Genomic DNA, 19,594 nt, shown 5'->3' on the forward strand with positions numbered 1-19,594 from the left:
TGCCCCTACGGTGTGGGCCTCGGTGCCATGGTCTGCCAGTGGGGTGGCCAAACTGGCAAACTCTGGATAGCGTTGGGCTGGTAGGGTCCCCCAGAGGGAGCAGGAACAGGAGGCTATTGGTACAGGTGCAGTGTTTTGGCCTCCTGGTATTGTTCCCAAGGGTGTGACAAGGGCGCGGCCCGTCCCTTTCCACACCAACCTCTTGATTCAAAAGTGTGCTCTGCAAACAGTCCATCAGACATCTGTGATTCCTCTCAAATGTGCCCTTGCCTCTGGGATGGCACAGGGACAGTCTTGAGTGCAACAGCCCCTGCCGCTTGATGTAGGATTCCATTGTATGTGATGTCAATTGGATACCAATCCCCGAAAGTATGATCTTTGCATTCCCCTCATGCTTAGAAAGTGGATGCCATGGTGGTCATGCTGGAAGAAAACCTCCGCCCATTAGAAAGTGTAGTCAGTCACCACCCATGCATACTAAGTGCCAATGAAATCCACCTCCAACATCCCCCATGCTCGTCCTGTACATTCTAAATTGTTCATTAGTGCTGTCACAGTCTGCATTCTCTTATCACTTTGGGCACAGATGGTGCACTGGCCAACATGTAGGTCAACTTGCCCGCCCTGGCAGGCAACCAATACCTCTATGTCAATCCGCTTTTCTTGAGAGTCATTCCTGTATGGCTCTCATGGGCTAGCAAATTGGAGTGTTCCTCAGTGTGTCAGGTGGTACGAAAACACTGCTTTTCAGGAGCAAGTGTGGTTCCATTGGCAATTCAGCTGCTACTTTCCCAAAAAGCTGTCCCATCAATTCCCAGTGTTTCCCTGAAGGCCACCAGTTACTTGCTGTGGAAGGGGATCCACTTCTAGCTGCAGTGGGCACTGCGCCTCCGAGATGACCCCAAGCATTAGGAGGCGGGCCCCATGTGGGAAGGTGAGAAAGGCATTCCACCTGAATATTCCAACCGCCAGCAGCATGTTCGACATTAAAACAGGATCCATGATGTTTTGGGCCGCCACAGAGGACACACGTTGCTGTCTTCATGCCTCCTGCGGTGAGGTTCTGCAAAAGTGGTTTGTGGTCCAGCCAAATCATAACGGGGTGTCCACAAATATATGCACAGCCCAAGCACAAGTCAACATGTCCCATTCAATGACGGAGAAGTTGGTTGGATTTAGATGCAAAGACCACAAGTGGCTCGGATCCGCTAGGAGATCCCCACCCCGTGCGACGTGGCATCATCAGCCAGGTTAGTGAGCTTTTGGGGATCGAAGGACGTGGCATCATCAGCCAGGTTAGTGAGCTTTTGGGGATCGAAAGGCTGAAGACATGGACATGCTGATATTTCTAGTTTCACTTGGCGAGAATAGTTAATGCTCCACACAAAACTGGTGCCTTTTTTGAGAATAGCTTGAGAAGTTCCATTTTTTCTGAGAAATCCATCACAAGCTTTATAGTTGTCTGCCATGCCTATGAATGAACAGAGCTGGTCTTTGGCCGGGGTGAGGGGCGTCATGAATAGCTTTCAGCAAGCTCTGCTTGAAGAAGTACCTTTTTCCAATACAGTGTAACCCAAATATTCTACTCATCGCTGCAGAAAGCCACCCTTGTCTCTATGCAGCATGAGACCGCTTTCAGTGATTCTGTGTACGGCTCTCTCCAGTACCAGCTCAAGCTCTTCCTGGTATTGGAAGCGCATTGTCCTGAAAGCCAACCTCTCTGGCGATGCTTTGAAGCAGACGAGCAATCATCCCTTTCAAGACAGAATTTGCAGAGGGAAATCCCAATGGAACGAGGGTGAACTGGAATGCATTTGTCATTTGTAGTTGTATTTGGGCTTTTAGCTATGGCACAACAGAGCATTTTGAGCATTACAACAAACATGTGTGAGGCCCCAGAGGAGACAACCTTCACCTGCCTCCGGGGTCACAAATGTGGTCCAATATTTGGAATCGGGTGGTAGTTGTGTCTTGGTCTAATTTAAGAAAGTATGTTGCCTTTCCCAGCTGTAGGATTAAGTCTGCGAGGTTCGGTAAAGGGTAGTGGGCTGTTACCACCGTCCCTGGTATTGGGGTCAACCGGGAAGGGTCAACCTTAGTCATCAGATTTCTTGCTGAGAACTGACGGACACACCCATTCTTTTTTTTCTGCCTTCTTGATCATTCCATCCTCTTGCACATTTTTGAGCAGAAGGTGCACGTCCTCATTGGCTGGGAGTGGCACAAGATGACCTTTATGATGGATGCAGATGCCCACTCTCTCCGTTATATGTTGTGCCTGTGTCCTTTCATGAGCCCAACTTCTGCTGAATCATTTTTGCGTACTTTTGTTATGTAGTTCAGCGCAAGGAAGCTGTTGTACAGCCGCCACTGGATTTTCTTGAATGGATCCAACACACGTGGAGGGATTCCTGGTCCTGCCATCCCAGGAAGGATAGGTCTGTTTCCTAATGGTGTACCTTCCCTTTAACTCGAATTCTCACACTCTATGTCCAACTAAGTTGATTGTCTGCCCTAGTAGCCACCAGGGCAAATACCATGCTTGTGTAATTATTGAGTGTTACATTGAAGGAGCTCCTTAAATACTTTTACTACACTCCTCAGATTGTATGCCTACTAATGCTACATTCCGGGTGGCATTGGCGTTGCGCGCTTTTCGCTGAGCGTCCTTTTTTCTTGCACTCGCACTCATTGTCCTTCGCTGAGCAGGTTTGACTGCTCACTATATGGAATTTAGTATTACACCAGAAGCATACTCAACTGCTGGTTCTGCATAGACCCTCGGATGTAGGGTGGGACTGTTGGGAAGACACTGCATCCGACTTGGCTTTCAAAGGGGCTTTAGCATGGTGAAGAAGTGCAGACTCCTTAGCTGAGATTTGTGGTCCTTTAACCGTGTAACCTTTTTCATGCAGTGCATCGATTAGTCAACACTCTGTGCAAGGGGGGCTGCTTCTTCTGGTGGTGGGGCTCTGCTGAGCCCTCCAGCACCTTCGAACCTATGCAGGGTACTAGTGACTTGACACAAATCCGATGGTCAGCCATCGGGCCAAAAGTGCAGGTGTTTTCTAATACGCGTAGTCCTCTAGCAAAGTCCTGGATGGGATAGTGAGGGAAAGGCAGCTCCGGGTGAAGGTTATGTCTCTCGAGCACAATGTTCACCTTCTTTTCAAACCTTCTCTTCGCTGTAATTAAAGCTTCTATGTATACATCCGTGGTGGCAGTGGTGCTATGGGCATTCCTAGGAACCGTCCCTGGCCTTCTCTGCCCAATGCATTGTAAACCAAAGCTTTAATGGTGGGGGGGGACCCCAGCCCCAAGCGGAACGGACAGGAGGTCAATCCCAACCCCAAAAACAGAAGAGTCATGGAAATGAAAATGGCCTGTTTTATTAGCAATCCAGATAAAACAGGGACAGCAGTAAATACGAAAAGCATAAAACTCTCAGTCATCTTCATGCTTGACAACAGGTTAAAAAAATAAAATACGTCACAATTGAGGTCACATTACACTCTTGATTACAAAAACCTACGGCGAGGTAGGATTAGTTAGGGGAATCATCTACTTCTCCAGCATTGGATCTTTCATAGATTCAGATGCTTGAATATTCCCCATCGTCAGACTGGGAATCTTCAGTGATAATAATAATAATAATTTGGCATTTATATAGCGCTACGAACCCTCAGGTATCTGAGCACTGCTTATTATTACCCACGGTGTGTGGTGCTCATTTATCGACCTCGGAAGGATGAAAGGCTGAGTTTGGCCCCGCCGGGATTCGAACCTGCGTTAGCAGACTCTGCACCGATGTCAAAGCGAGCGCTCTACTCGCTCTACTCGCTGTGCCACTTGACCGACTGATAAAAATAATTATAAATTTTTTTAATATACATCCATTATTCCATAGAGAATGTATGTATATACCCCATTGTGGCCTATGAGCCATTCTATTGTGTAGTCCCTCCACCTCACTCTGGTCCTTTATGTCCCCAACCAATGAGGTGACAGGGCTTAAGCTCCACCCGAGTCAGCCATCTTCAGATCTTTCACAGTTTAACAGACAGAGGGAATCCTCCAGCTCTCTGAGCTTTCAAATATTTTTTCTCCTTTTTTGTGTAGTATATATGTGTAAACTTTAGAGAGTCTTGATTTTTCTTTTCTTCATAAAAACTGTTTTTTTTTACACAACTTCTTCTCCTGTTTGAGTGATTTTGTTTAATTGTTTTAATACATGTTCTTTTTCTGTGTATATATATTTTTTCTGTGTACATATGTATATGTATATTAACTTTTTTCAAATATGTGTTTTTTTATGTAAAGCAAATTTCTGTTGTTACAAAGTTTATCAACATTCCTTCTTTGACACTGAATAAATGTATACAATTTATGATACAATCATTTGATGGCTTCTTCCAGAATTTGAGTTGGCTCTTATCAGAGTTATTTTGATATCATAACAGATACACACAACCCTTTCAGTTTATGATTTATTGAACTAACCTTTCCAACATTGTGGAGACTGTTCTTTTTGTTAAGAAGCCTTCCCTGTTCAGGGACTGCACAAGTTGCATGGAAAAAACTGGTCTACATGAAGGATCCACATGACCACTGCATCTACTGCCTATACCCTCATGACATCAATAAATATGACATTAGCAGGACCTTCTGGACCAAAACCCTGCAAGACAGACACAGGAGACTTCTGTTACATCTAGAAGCCAAAGGTCTGTCCTCTGCCGCTGAGTCTGCCAAAACAGCTCCTGTACAGCTCCTGTACTATCTACTAAACCATCTGAGAGGCAAACGTCTAAGAGAAGGGCCTCTTCAGTGGAAAAGAGTAAGAGAAAGCTGGAAACCACTTCTTCCATGCCTTCATTGGGCTCTGGAGGCCACAAAATACAACATCCTGAGGAAGAAACCACCTCCAAAGGTAAGGAAGATAGAGACCTGCCGACGACCAAGCCATCAACGAAACTCTCATCGACGACGACGACACTCCAAGATTCATCGTCCATGACCAAATCCTCATTGTCAAGGTAAACTTCTACAAAACAGTCGTCGACGAAGGAAGCTCATCACTCGTCGACAAAGCTCTCGTCCACGAAGCTCTCATCCATCAACCTCTCGTTGACGGATAAGGGTCATCAACCATCTTCAAAGTCTTCGTCCACGAAACCACCATCGATGAAGCCGTCGTCCACGAAGCCACTGTCGACGAAAGCACTGCCGACGACACCGCAAACCTCTTTGTCTATGGAAGAAATAAGTCCAAAAACGCCCCTCGCGGACATCACGAATAAAACGTCCAATGTGGGCAGTCTCCCCAAGCCTATGGGAGCAACGCCTCTGGTTTCAGAGGCTCCTGAACCACTTGGAGCACAATTATCGCCTTTAAAACAGATGACAGAACTCCATGACATCATTCTTCATGAGCAACCTTTTCTCACCCCCAAGGAAAACAGTCCTCCCAGGGAGCTGTCTACTGAGGTCGTTGCAGATCCTTATTACCCTGTACTCATGGAATCGATGCGAAGGATCATCGAGGAATTCAACAGATGCCAAGAAGAAAAGAATAGGTCATCTGTGCCGAAGGAGTCGAGAACCCCCCAGAGGGACATCTCACCTCGACATAGTACACCAAGACACTCCCCTTCCAGGAGTAGACCACAGAAAAGAGCACGATCGCCTGAGCCTCCACGTAGATCCAGGAGCAGAACACTGTGCCATCTCCTGCATCGTCACATAGACCTCGATCTCTGTGTAGAGATCCAACTATGGTGCCATCGTCTGTGTCAGTCTCAGATTGGCAAGAGGACCCGTTCAGGGATTTCTCAGACCCTGAAGAAGGGGAGATCACGCAAGAGCCCTAATGCTCCCAGTGAATGGGACGATTATATCGTTGAGAAGCCCAGAAAGAAACACTCTCCATGTGATTCTTCACCACCGGACGATTTAGTATTGTTTCATACTATTATCGGAAAAGCTGCAGACTTTTTTAAATTACAAGTTGCATCGGAAGAGAAGAAGTCAGTGCTTTACGAGCACAGGGACAAGCGCAGAAGAACGCTTCCCACCATTCCTCTTCTCGACACCATATGGAGTCTGGGTCGAAGATACTGGCCACGCCATTATCCACACCGGCGCTGGTTTCAAGACCTGAAAAGAAATACAAGGCACCAGACTCAGCACCGATTTGTCTAAGGGGTCATAGTAAACCAGACTCTGTTATCACTGAAGCGGCCAGAAAAAAGTTAGCCAACCCTTCATCACCACTGTCAGCACCGCCAGACAAGGAAGGTCGTAAGTTGGAAGCCATGAGTAGGAAAGTGTATTCCTCAGCATCTCTCACTATTAGAGCGGGCAAAGCGCTGGCCATGACTGCTAGGTCTGACCTCGAGCTTTGGCTTTGCATGTCCAAGCTGACCAAACATCTAACGGCGGATCTCCAGGAAGAAGCCAGGTCAATCATTGCAGACGGATAAGCTACTTCAGATCACATGATCGATGCTGCAGTTGATGTGGCTGAGTCAGGATTCAGGCAGATGGCTCACGGCACTGTACTAAGGAGACAGGCCTGGATGAAAGCCACGAATTTCAGACCTGGGGTGCAAGCACAAATATTGGACATGCCCTTTGATGGGCAAGAGTTATTTGGTAAGATGGTCGATGACCACCTAAAAGGAATAAAAACGGACACGGACACAGCTCGAGCCATCAGTTCCTTAAAGGATGAATATAGAGACCGTATGTCTTTTCGCTCTCTTCGAGGCTCATCGTCAAAAGACAGAGGATATAATCGATCTTCCTATGGTCAAAAGACGCAAGGAAACACATTCCAGGGCAACAGATACCAATCCTCCAACAAGTACTCCTAAAGAGGAAGACGTGGCTCTACCCAAGGTAAAGCCCAAAACAAACAATATTGACAGGGCGGTTCTTCCCCCTCAATGTCACACACCTGTGGGGGGAAGGGTAAGGCAATTTTTTCAACGCTGGCATTCGATAACATCGGACAAGTGGGTGTTACAGGTGGTCCGCGAGGGTCACACCATAGAATTCCTAGACCAACCTCCATCCCTTGCTCCCACCCCTCGCAAAGTGCATATGCTAAAGCAAGTCATGTCCGAAGTTCACAAACTACTGCACAAAGCAGCAATAGAACCAGTTCCTTACCCTCAGAAAGGAAAAGGTTTCTACTCCCGTTTCTTTCTGATCAAGAAGAAAAATGGCCAGTGGAGACCCATATTAGATTTGAGAGCGCTCAACAAATACATCAAACGCATCAAATTCAAGATGATTTCCCTGCAGGGTGTCCTACCGTGGCTAAACAGAAATGACTTCCTAGCCACTCTGGACATGGAGGATGCATACTTCCACATTCCAATTCATCCTGCCCAGAGACAGTTCCTCAGGTTTGCTGTAGGAGACCTGCATTTCCAATTCCGGGTGCTACCGTTCAGGCTAAAGTCAGCACCAAGAGTGTTTACCAAATGTCTGGCGCCCGTTGCAACAAAACTCAGAAGGATGGGAACGGAGGTCTTTCCATATTTGGACAACTGGTTGATAAGGGCAAACTCCTCCAGTCACGCTCGATTGGCAGTTTCGAAAACTATAAAACTCCTAAAAGGGTAAGGTTTTTCGATAAACAACATAAAATCCTGCCCAGTGCTCAGCAAGACAGCTCTCTTCCTGGGGGCTGAGTTCAACACCAGCATTCCCAGGGTAAGACTATCTGCGGACAGAGTAACAGCTATCCTCCGATCCACCTCATGGTTCCTAGAAAAAGGGACAACCACAGTACGCTCTTTCAAATCCCTCCTGGGCATGATGTCCTCATGTATATTTCTCATACCAAATTGCAAACTGTGCATGATACCAGTCCAGGAGGCCCTGGACCACCAATGGAAGCAAGCTATAGGTTCATGGGAAGATGTAGTCCAGATACTGACAACAGTACACAAGGCACTTCGGTGGTGGAATACTCTGCGGAACCTGCTACAAGGCATGCCATTCCAGATACCAACATCTACTCTTCTCTTAAGGACAGATGCGTCCCTTTCGGGCTGGGGAGCTCACCTGGCGGACCTCCAGACAAAAGGGACTTTTCAGACCAGGAGTCACAGCTCCACATCAATGTCTTAGAGCTCAGGGCGATACAGTTGGCTCTGAAAGCCTTCCTTCCAGTAGTAGCTGGACAGGTACTGACCGTCCAGACAGACAATACAACCTCCATGCACTACACAAACAAGCAAGGGGGCACAAAGTCAGAGGTCCTGTCACAAGAATCTCAACTGATATGGGCATGGGCCTTACACCACAGTGTCCAAATCAGGGCGGAACATCTCCCGGGAGTAGACAATGTCCTAACGGACACACTGAGCAGGGAGTACACGTCATCCCACAAATGGGAGCTAGATGAGAAGAAGTCCAGCGGATTTTCTCCACATGGGGTCATCCACAGATTGACCTCATTGCCACCAGAACCAACAGAAAATGCCAAGAATTCGCCTCAAGGTACCCGCAACAGCAGTCAGCAGGAGACGTTTTTACTCAGTGGACTGGACAGGAAAATTCCTGTATGCCTGTCCCCCATTCTACTCATAGCGAGAATTCTACACAGAATGAAGGAGCAGAATTGCTCTATGATCCTAATAGCGCCGGACTGGGCGTGGCAGATTTGGTACCCGACTCTACAGCATCTATCCCGATGGTCTCCAATTCACTTCAAGGCGCATCATTACCTATTGACGCAACAGAACCACTAAGTCCTTCACCACGACCAAGCGATCCTCTCCCTCGCGGCTTGGTTCCTGAGCAGCTTAGACTTATGAATCTGAATCTCCCAGCAGACTGCTGGGACATAATCAGGGCCTCTAGAGCCCCCTCGACGAGAATCACCTACGTCCGGAAATGGACTTGTTTCTCTAAGTGGTGTGAGACATCTACAATTAACCCGCTTACAGCTTCGGTAGGACAGATACTACCTTACTTATTGCATTTGGCTAAGGCAGGGCTCTCACTGTCCTCTATAAAAGTTCACCTATCGGCCATATCAGCATACACGACGACTCCAGAAACAGTCATTACTCTCTCTTCCTGCTGTCAAGGTCTTCCTGAAGTTGTTGATGCGTACTTACCCTCCTACGCCCTCACCAGTCCCTACCTGGAGTCTAAACACTGTGTTAACGGCTCTCATGGAACCCCCTTTGAGCCCATTCACAGATGTGACATGAAATTCCTATCTTGGAAAATGGCCTTTTTGATAGCCATTACATCGGCCAGGAGGATCAGTGAATTGGTCTTCAGAACCTTCTTTTACTTTGTTTCAGAAGGACCGCGTCATTTTGAGAACACACTCTAAATTCCTTCCAAAGGTCTTATCGGAAATGACACTCACAGTGCGCATTGTCCTGCCATCTTTCTCCCAGAATCATACCTCTGAGGCAGAAAGAACACTGCATTCTCTAGATGTGGCAAGAGTTTTGAAATTCTACTTCCAGAGAACTAAGGAGTTCTGCTCCTCATACAGACTGTTCATTGCCTTTTCTGGTAGTGCAAAAGGACAGCATATCTCCAAACAAGGTCTGGCACGATGGGTCTCTCTATGTATCACCCACTGTCATCGAGCGACCCCCTCAACAAGCCGCCTTCGGCACACTCAATCAATGGTAGAGCGGCATCAGTGGCGTTTCACGCAGGGGTAGCTTTGAAGGACATATGCAGAGCCGCTACCTGGAGCACTCTGCACACGTTCGCCAAACACTACTGCCTAGCAGAAGATGCCAACATGGAATCTGCAGTTGGACAAGCTGTGCTGCGCCACCTCTTTTCATAAGGTAGGACCAGCCTCCTTTCCCACCTTTCCCTGAGTATGTAATTGTTGTGTTGCTGTATGGTAAAGGTTTGACAGAAATATTTTTTCGGCACTTATGCTTATATATATATATGATGGTGTCATGTTTTAACTGCTTGGTATTCTATTCAAGCATCTAAATCTATGAAAGATCCAATGCTGGAGAAGTCTTAATTACTTACCTGTAACTGTATTTCTCCAGCATTGGTATCTTTCATAGATTCACATGCGTCCACCCGCCTCCCCTGAGAGGCTGCTCCTACGCTCAGCACCCATCATACTGTAGTTCCTACGGTTCAAAATCTGAAGATGGCTGACTGAGATGGAGCTTAAGCCCTGTCACCTCATTGGTTGGGGACATAAAGGACCAAAGTGAGGTGGAGGGACTACATAACAGATTGGCTAATAGGCCTCACTGGGGTATTTACATGCATTCTCTATGGAATAATGGATGTATATTAAAACATTTTAATAATTATTTTTATCACCGAGGATTCCCAGTCTGCCGACCGGGAATATTCAAGCATGTGAATCTATGAAAGATACCAATGCTGGAGAAATACAGTTACAGGTAAGTAACTAAGACATATTGTGAAGGCATCATGAAGCAAGACACAGACAACAGATTCTGAATTCAAAACAAACACGTTTATTAACTTAAATGTCAGGATGGTTGAAGGTGTAAATTGCCCTATGGTAAGGTGGGATTTCCCTACCTGAATGAAACTAAGGGAAATCTGAGTCAAGGAGTTCAACTGAAGAATCTCTCTGTGTCCAAAACCTATACTTGCCCTCCCAACTAATCTATACAATATGTAGGGATGTCAGCAACCAAAAGAAACAGTGTCCAACATAAAGTTCTGAGCCTCTTCCAGCTCACAACTTCCTTTCAGATCCCTTCCCCAAGTATAAACCAGTTCCAGCCAAAATGTCTCAAAATGTACCTCTCTTGAGTTCATGATGATGCCGTTTTAACCAGTACACAGCGTTCACTTCCCCAAGTTCCAAGTGACACAGTTCCAAGCACAAAAGACCCTTGAGACTCCAGCCTCAAATCAATAAATGTCTCAAGTCTCAGGGTTCCCTTCCCAAAGACTTTAATATCAGCAGCGAAACATCTCCCTTGTCCCTTGAGAGTTCTTTGCCCCTCTTATATAAGAGTTATTTTGCCACTCTTGTAGCTTCTTTCATGATGGGCTTTCCATATGCAAATTGTAACTGTGTTGAAATAATGTTCAAAGTAAAGTTCCATTCACTTTAGAAGACAACACATACTGATTTCACTTGGATATAAAGTATCATCCACAAGGCTTTCTGGGCCTGGGACTGCGCTACATTCAACTTCTCTCACTAAATAGCACCCGGCCAGAGTCCTTCGCTCCTCCAGCTCGAACTTTCTGCAGGTCAGATATTTTTCCAAGCAGAGTGAGGGGGGTAGTTCTCTTTTCTTCGGCAGCTGCCTTCTTCTGGAAAGGCCTCCCTGCCTCTCTCAGACTTGAGCCGTATCGCCTTAAGTTCCGGAACCTTCTCAAGACCTTCCACTTCTCTTCCTCCTTCCCGCTCCCCCTTCCTTGCTAATGTCTCCCCCGCGCTGATACGCCTGGCTGCCTGGTGCCTTCTGGGTCAGACAGGAGGCAGGCTCCCCTTTGACCAGTCAGCCTCAGCAGCCTGCACATGCCTTCGGGCACCCTTCCCTGATCAGACTACTGAAACTGCCCCCCCTCCCTGCTCTACCTGACCCTCACCCCATGCCTCATAGCACTTGCCCTCCAGGTCTCACCTAGCACATGCCCCCCAGGCCTTCCCCCTAACACTTACTCAGCTACTGCATACCACCTGCCCCTCCCCTTGCCTTCCCCTGCCCTACCCTACCACCACCTTCCCTGCATTTCTTGCTGCTGTACTAGCACAATCCGAATGTCACAAGGCCTGGTAGGACCGTTTATGGTTTTTATCCTGCTATGCTCCCTTCTCCTTTAGTTTTCTAGTGCCTGGAAACACTTTCTGCTATATAGGTGCCAGACAAATGTTCAATAAATAATAAATAAATAGATATAATTAATTTTTAGTAGGCAACATAGAATGGTTTTACTTGAATTTGAAGTTCCATTTTACTTCTGGACTTAGTATACAGCAGTTCTGCTCTTTTGTGAAGTTTTCACCCAGTTTGATATTCAAGAAAACGTGGAATCCGGTGTTTAATAGGCACGAGTTACACTTGTTAAGGTTTTCATTCAGTTCGATTTCCAAGAAAATGTGAATTGCACTCAATCTGGTGTTAAATAAGCACGGGTTGCACTTGTTAAGGTTTTCATTGAGTTTGATGTCCAAGAAGCAGGCTTTGTACTAAGAACACCTTTCACTCAACACGCGATGTCATGTTTCCTTAATTTTAAACGCACCGTACAACCTTCAGAGTCTTTCAAAAATGTGTTTTTTTCCCACACGCAACCACTCCGATATGAAGTATTTCAGTCGTTCAAAATTGGACAATGGATTGGATCAGAGACCTTCAAATATGTGTTTCCTCAAACACGCGACCACTCCGATACAAAGTATTCCTCGAACAACCACAGTTAAATGCTTGCGCACCGGGTTTCTCAATGTCTAGAAACACATTGGTCGTGTTCAAAGACTTCACAGCAGCATGGATAGTACTGCCTTCTGCTTCTCACATCAGGGGTGATCCTGCCCTTCATATGCCCCTGCGTCGGTGAACCAACACAGGGAAACTAGCATCTTGAAGGCACATCAACGGTACAGCCCCTCCACATGGCTCCCTCCTTAATGTTCGGTTTGCTCCACGGAGCTCCAGTTCCCACGCTTACACCAGCCTTCCTGCTGCTGCTGTCCTTTCTCCATGTACAGGAATCCTTGCTGCTTCTCATATTGCTGGACTGGCCTCCTTTTATACACCTTCAGCCCCTTGACAGGCTGCAGGTGTGTATGTTCAATTAGCCCTGCCTTGCCACAGTTAACGGGACATGCCTGACCTTTACAGCTCCTGGCAGGCATCTTCTTAATCCCAATACCAGAGTGGTAAAAAAATGTGGTCGTCATTGCTCTTAGTGGCCTGTCCTTCGTCTCAGTACTGTCAAGCGTCAAATGGGGAGCAATTTGGGGAACATGCTTATAACAGCCCATGAATATTGGGGAAGGGTTGGATTGGTTGTCAATAGGGAAAGGGGGGTACCCTGTCTCATTCATATGCACCCCACTCTTTCTCACCCTCCAACTAGGTTTTCAAGGCTTGTCTTTTCTCCTGATGTTACTCTGATCAATGGGAACGGGATAACAATACCCCAAAAAGGCTTCTGGGATTAGGGTTTCATCACAGAATGCAAAGGAGAAATACTGCGTCTCACCTGACGGGTCAGGACTCGAAAGCAATGGCCTTTCCCTGGTCACCTACGCAGAGGATCCAAGGGGAGTAGATATGAGGATGCCTCAGGTTTCTCAAAATATGTAATCTATGTGGGTTAGTTCCATCATTGACTGTTACTTTATCTACTGGCCACACCTCGGACCACCTCTAAATAGATTATAGGGAAAATACATCATCAAAACACGCTATTTGATACTGCAAAAGTTGCAAGGTGGCAGCATTTGAGAGCAGGGATTGGTTGGCATTAGCTTCATCAACCTTGGCAATTTAGCAGGTCATCCTCACATGACCAACAATAGTGGCGGGGGGAGCGGCATCAAGGCACTGCTTTTCCCAATAGGATACCATCTCTTATTCTCTAGGTCACAAGTCCGGACTTTTAGCTTTGAACTTGGCTTTGTTTTGTATCTTTGTCCCGAGAACTCGAGGGGAGTGAAGGCCTAAGCCTATCTGTCCGTGGAGCTAATTTATAGCTATTATTCTCCAACTATAAGTGTGTGGAGACCACGTTTTAAATTGTTCTGCTCGGCATTTACTAGGATTGTAGCCCTTATTAATGCAGGTGTCTTTACCCTTACTGGCCACTGGAGACTTGGTCAAGCAATTTTCCTTTCCTTTCCTTACTAAACCTTAATTAATGAGCACCTGGCTTTCAATGGCTGTTTGTTTCTTTACTTAATCTAAGTGAAATGTGTTTTACGCTTGGGAACTATTATCTTCTGTTCTCTTCCGTGCCAGTCCAAACCTCCCCTTTCCACAGTAACCTTGGCAGTACCTGTGCAGCTATTGTTTAGCCTGCTCGGGTCTGCATTTTTTGCTAATTCAGCAAACCAAACCGTTGCAGCTTCAAGGTTCCTTTGATGCTTCCCGTTCACTCGAACGTGGCTGTGCCGGCCATTTTTTCCAAAATGGCCACTAATTACTGTTGCGTTTCTACATTAAGCAAGCTTTGCGTGTGTTTCGTTTGCCTTGCGTTTCAGCGTAGTTATTGGTTTGGTTTTCTAGTGTCTATTGGTTCAGGTAACATTCTTCATGTCTAAATGCAGGTTTGACCTAGTGTTCGTGTGTCTTCATGGTGAGTGCATATCTGCTTCCTGTCTAGTGAGTCTACGTGTTAATTTTGGTAGTGATGTCACTTGTTTTCATCACTTTTGGTTACAGCAGGCCCATCTGTGATAGGGTTTGCAGATACATCTCTTCTTTGACTGATCCAGGGAGGGGTCGCTAGGGTTTCCTTAGAGAATAGTGTCTCTTGTAACTGCGGTAGGGCGGTAGAGAAGGGACAGATGCTATTAAAGAAGTACTCCTTTCGATTCCTGTGATATAGAGGCAGGGGAGGAGCCGACGCAATGAATGACATATTCATTTGCCTCCCGACAAAGCCTTTGTCACCAATTCAGTAAATTTGCTTGATCAGGGTGTCGATGCAGTTTTTTAATATGATCAGCCACTGGCGCAAGGGAACAGGAGGAGTGCCCAAAGAAAGAGCAGTGATGGGACCACGCCCTGCGTGACTGGATGGAACACTGATAATATTCAGGGACGTCTGTCTCACCATAGCACCTTGAGTGATAACATGCCATCTGCTGAGGTGTAATCCCCAGAATTTTTCATTTAGGTAGCAGAAAATGAACGTGTTTTTTTTGCAAAAATGTGCTCTGCTAAACAGAAACAATTTCTACACATGCCCTGTTATTAAACGGTGGTATTAGTGGTTACACCTGAGCTAACTTCAGGCTCATTGAGTATGTCTCATAATCACTGCCGTCCATATAGTGGAGACATGTATACCTCTGCTGTGCACAAAGTCAAGACACACCTTCACGGTAAAAAGGATACATTTTGGATACAAAAGTTACATGCAGCGTCCACTGTCCACACGAGAAGCTCCGTAGCCACTTTCCATGTTGCTTTTCTGTAAGCGCCTAGTTGGCACTCGGGTATAGACTTATACTGATGTCAATTTCTACATATGATCCTATCAGTGCTAAACGATAAGGTCCAAGGGAGATATAGTATTAATAGGAAAAGTCTGCTAAAGTCCAAAATCGCCTGTCAGCCGTAATGTTTTATTTGAATTCATAACGCCCCATGTTAAAACCCTTTGGTATTTCAATGTTAAACCGTACCTGGTACATTGTCGTAGCACCTTATAAATGACCGCGAGTTCCATCTAAAGCAAAGCTTAACGCTGTGCAATGATTAGAAGCACAGGTATAAATGTATAGGTCAAATCATGTTAACATAAACACAGATCGAAAGTTACTAATCATGTCATGCACCTGTTGGTACACAAGATAAAAGGAGCATTTGCTGAAAAAGCATCCCCTCCTCAAAATTGATAGTAGGTGGTCGCAGACCATCCTCTCTACATACTTAGCTCAGCCCAACCGTGACTCCACGTTGACAAGTGCACTCAGGGAATCCTGCAGGAGAGAATGTACATGCTTGTAGGAGGTGGTCCCCATTGGATATTAGTGTCCATTACCTGCTCGCTTTGTTGTTGAGTCCGATGAAGATAATGCAACACAGGGGTTAGTCCCAAGCCCATCTGCCTGGGATTGTAACAGGAAAAGGACCCTGGAAGACGTTTCCCTATGCCACGGACAACTCCGTTGGATTGTACGTGGTGCAAGGATATTGCAAGCACTGACCGGGTGGGGGGGGGGTGGCAGATGGAATTGTCAACAGCCAAGTTGGTATAACAGCCGTGAGCAGGTGACTTGTAACAGATATAGCCAAAAAGGGCGAATTTCCAGGCAGAAGGTTGCAGGTAGGCAGCCAAGGAGAGCAACCCGTGATAAGGTAGAGGCTGGTAAGGTGAGAAAGGAATACCACAAGAGAATGTGTAGGGGTTTGCAGCCGAGGTACAGGTAGGAAAGAACTGGTACCAGGAAAATACTGCAGGAAAGAACTAAGCAGAGAACTGGTCTCGTAAGGACGCAATTAAGACAAGTCCGTCTTTGTCAGAGGAGGGTTTAAATTGCCCTGAGGCTTACAATCCACAGCAACGTGATTCAGTGTCGTTGCCACGCCCATGAATGGCTCCTTCGAAGTTACGCATGCGTGAAGAGCAGATGCCGATCCTATCCGCATGCTCAATGATCCAGTAATAGCAGCGATCCTGATGCCGGAGATCCCTGCAGACTTTGGACTGAACCTGCGCTGCTCTTCAGGATTGCGGCATCGGGCTCCTGGTTTCCCCTTTGCAGGCGCCAGCGTAGATAGAGTCGCCAGGCAGGTAAGTGCGGGCTGCAGCTGTGACATGCTGCGTGCATGACACCACACCCCTCTGCCAGGGCACCAAGCTTCCAACGAAAATGATGAAAGAAGTGCTGAACCAAAAGGGGGGTATGAACACCCAAGGCGGCCTCCCAGAAGTGATCACAGGCTGCATAGCCTTTCCAGTCAACGAGGAAGAACAAATGCCCCCACTGATACCTGGAGTCACAGATGTCCTTGGCTTCATACTCTGGCAAACCGCTGTGAGACAGGCATGGCATCAAGAGAGACATAGACTCAAAAGGTTTTGTTTGAAAACCTTTATTTACTAAGGTTCCTGAGTTGGTGTAATGCCTGACTGGCCCTAACTCTGAAGGGCTAGTTCCCTTAACTGATGATTCTAATGGCCGTCGCTGTCTAATAGTACAAAACAAAAGTCCCTTTTGTTTCTAGACCTATGCTTGCCCTCACTCTTTTACAAACAATGTGATAAGAAGTCTTTTAAAAAGGAAAATAGTCGTTCAACAAAAATGGGAAACCAAAGTTGGTCTCAGGTGGTCTTTTCACCAGATGAAATTTGGTCAATGTCACAAAGAAATAGTTCAATCAACAGGACTGTTCATAAGACCTTCTCCAAAGGCCCTTACAGTGAATTCAAATACCTTCAGTGTCTTTGAGTAACTTTGGGTACCCTTCCCCAAGCTTCAGTGTATTTAAGTTTCAAACACCACTAAGGAAATGTAACACAGTTCTTCTTGAAGTCCTCACTGTTCCCTTCTCAAAGCTTCAAACCTTTCAACACTATAAAGAAAACCAATAAGTCTACACCTTGGTTGGGCCTCTTAGGGATCTCCTCTCCAAGCTCAAGCTCTTTCCAGCTTTCAAAACACAGAGTCAGTTTTATCACAAAGCACTTTGCTTTCCTCAATAGGCCTCTCAGGGTTCCCTTCCCCAAGCTCAGGCCACTTCCAGCTTTCAAACCAAAAACAAAGTATATCACAGTTCCTTTTGGTTTCACAGGGCGCCCTTCCCCAAGCTTAGGCCTCTCTAGTTCCAAACACAAATCCAGCTGGTCAGGATGTGCCTTTTCCTTATATATAGTTTTCTTATACAAATCCTAACATGAGGTACAATCAGAGGCTTTTGAAAACACCAGGCTCTTTGCTTTTCCTGAGCGCGACCACTCTAATCCTTTGTCCCTCTCTTAGTTCCTTACTCTTGTTTTCCTTTGCACTTTTATCTTCAGGTGTTTCCTGCACCACTTTCATATATTCCTTTCCCTTTGTCATGCACACTTGCACTGTCCTTTAACACCTCCTCTCTGTTGTGCCTCGTGCACACTTGCCTCACTCTTGTGTGTACCCCTGCACTTGTTTCCTTCTTTCTGGGTCGCTCACATCCCTTTTTTGACAGTTCACTTCCCTGCTTAAGAGTTTCAGTTTCACTGCCCCTTCTTGAGTCAGTCACTTATTTCCATAAGCTCTTCTGGGCTTTATTTGCTCTGGGCTCTTTTAGAAGTGTTCCTTTCTTACTTCCAGCCGTTCCTTGGCTCTCACTGTGCCTACCGTGTAGCAGTGCCACTTCGCTCACACATTGCAGTTCTTCGCACAGCTCCCCTTGGTACGTCACTTTCCATTTCTTTGCTTTACAGAGGCTTTCGACAACGTGATACCTTTCATGTGACCACTCAGTAACTTTATATCTCATCGAACTCTTCTCGCTTGTTCAGTTTCTTTCACCAATTATACTCCGAAGGCTATTCACAATGGGTTTTCCTTCCCAGGTCTTCGTGCGATACTTTATGTCTGCATTTTACGAGTCTGTATGGTTCACTTGTCTTACGATCATCTCAGGACTTCAATAACAGGGTTCCTTCCATTCGCTTGCATGCGTTACATAGTATTCAGCCACGCTTCACTCCGTGAGTCTTCCTGTGTTTCCAACTCACTGGCAGAGATCTGTCTCGCACTTTCAGGCTGTCAGCTTCTATGAACTTGCAGCTGAGGTCAGGGTCTCACTGCCTGCCCCTCGGCACTCCTGGCCACACCAGGAGAATGAGCATGCCGTGCCCACACAAGGGAAGGATTACCCTGTCCATTGCCTTCCCTTTACAAACACACTGGCTTCTTGAAGACATGGCTTCCTCGCCTCTTCACCCAAGAGCTTGTGCTCTGCCAAGGGGTACGGCTTCAGCCCAATGGTCTCCTCCAGCTCTCTTGCCTTCTCGTGGCTTTCCACCACAGGATCCCCTGCTGAACTTAGTCAGGCAGCCTCCGTAGTGTTGTGCTCCTAACTGCTGCTCCCTTGATTGTGCCAAACCACACCTTTTATACTTCCAGCAAGAGTCGAGTGGAGTCAGGTGTGAGTAGTCAGTGTGAAATGCCTGACCCTGCCTGACTCTATTAAGTAGACAACCTAATGTTAGTAGGTGGCAGTCTTTCTTTTGTTTCTCAAGGTGTTTCGTGCAAGAAATCTTCACTACTCGGTTGCCTCTCCTTCGTCCCAGTATTTATTGGAAATGGGGAGGGGAAAATGGAGTGTGATTGTAAATACCCCATTTAGACTGAGGGAGAGTAGGTTGTTGTGGGTGATGTTTTCCATCTGTCTTTATTTGGGTTTGTAGTATATTCTCTGGGTTTTGAGGAAGGAGAGATGAGGTTAGTGGCAAGGGTTGTGAAAGGGGTTGGCCTCCCTAGATGTTTTATCTTCCCTTTTCTTGAGGGAAGGTTAAGGTGAAGGATGGGACTGGAGTAACAATGTCCCTTGAACGAAGAGGGTGGATTGAAAGGATTGGGTTACGGGATGAGTGCACAGCACTTTGTGTAATCAAGGCGACTGGGAACATCTTGGTATGAAAACCATAGGTACAATAGAATGGACTGTGTTTGATGGAGGCGGGATAGGCATTGTTATATGCAAACTCAGCAGTGTCCAAAAAGTCGAACCAATAAGATTGTAAGGCATTGACGTAACATCATAGGTATTGCTCCAACGTTTGATTAGTCTGTTCTGTTTGGCCCTTACTCTGTGGGTGTTAACCGTAACTCAATGCCCATTGAATCTCCAAGAGAGAAGAAAGTTCCTTCCAAAAACGGGAGATGTATTGAGGAACCCTATCCTAGACCACTTTCATA

The sequence above is a fragment of the Ambystoma mexicanum genome, chromosome 14, assembly GCF_040938575.1.
Source record: "Ambystoma mexicanum isolate Mex_15411 chromosome 14, UKY_AmexF1_1, whole genome shotgun sequence".
Classification (NCBI taxonomy): Eukaryota; Metazoa; Chordata; class Amphibia; order Caudata; family Ambystomatidae; genus Ambystoma; species Ambystoma mexicanum.